Below are 780 nucleotides of genomic sequence, written 5' to 3' on the forward strand. Positions count from 1 at the left end.
TATATATATATATATATATATATATTACGTACATCCACACACACACACACACACACACACACACACACACACACACATACATATATACACATATATACGTATATACACATACACATCTATACACATTGATTCATACACACACAAACACACAGATATATGTATATACATTCATACAATCTCAACATCGTAACAAGGTGATGAGCTATATGGTATCCGAAATCTTAGATGTGCCTTTGTAATAACCTGTAATTAAATCTCAACACTATTTATCAAAGATGGAATAAAAGACAAGAAAGGGAAAAAAAGAAATATAAATGCACAGCACAAAATATCTTCTCAACCCAAACTCAACCACCATAGCTACCAAATTTATTATCATTTCACTGATTGACACCACACAATCAAAAAACCAGCTTTGATTGTAAGCAAGCGGTGGGAACCAGGATTTCTTTTTCCCTATCACAGAAGCTTGAGTAGTAGTAGTAGTAGTAGTAGTAGTAGTAGTAGTAGTAGTAGTAGTAGTAGTAGTAGTAGTAGTAGTAGTAACAGCCGTGGTGGTGGTGGTGGTGGTAGCAGCAGCAGCAGGTCTTTCTGCTTTCAGAATACACCGGAGACTTGTTGAAATCAATCAATTTCAAAATTTGCTTTAAACACCGAAATTTATTGAATAGTGATTGTAAATATGGTATTCTGGTAACATAGAAATTGATTCTGTTATCTCATCACTTTTTTAAAATATCTATATTTCTGAAATGGTCTCTTAGAAACAAAAAGAAGCTG

General features: G+C 33.5%; 1 protein-coding gene across 19 annotated transcripts in view; it reads right to left on the minus strand.

Annotated features, from left to right (window-relative positions):
* The window catches only part of LOC106881120 (rap guanine nucleotide exchange factor 6), a 453,933-nt gene that overhangs the window by 222,928 nt on the left and 230,225 nt on the right, over positions 1–780 (minus strand). The window lies entirely within an intron of this gene.

The sequence above is a fragment of the Octopus bimaculoides genome, chromosome 4, assembly GCF_001194135.2.
Source record: "Octopus bimaculoides isolate UCB-OBI-ISO-001 chromosome 4, ASM119413v2, whole genome shotgun sequence".
NCBI lineage: Eukaryota > Metazoa > Mollusca > Cephalopoda > Octopoda > Octopodidae > Octopus > Octopus bimaculoides.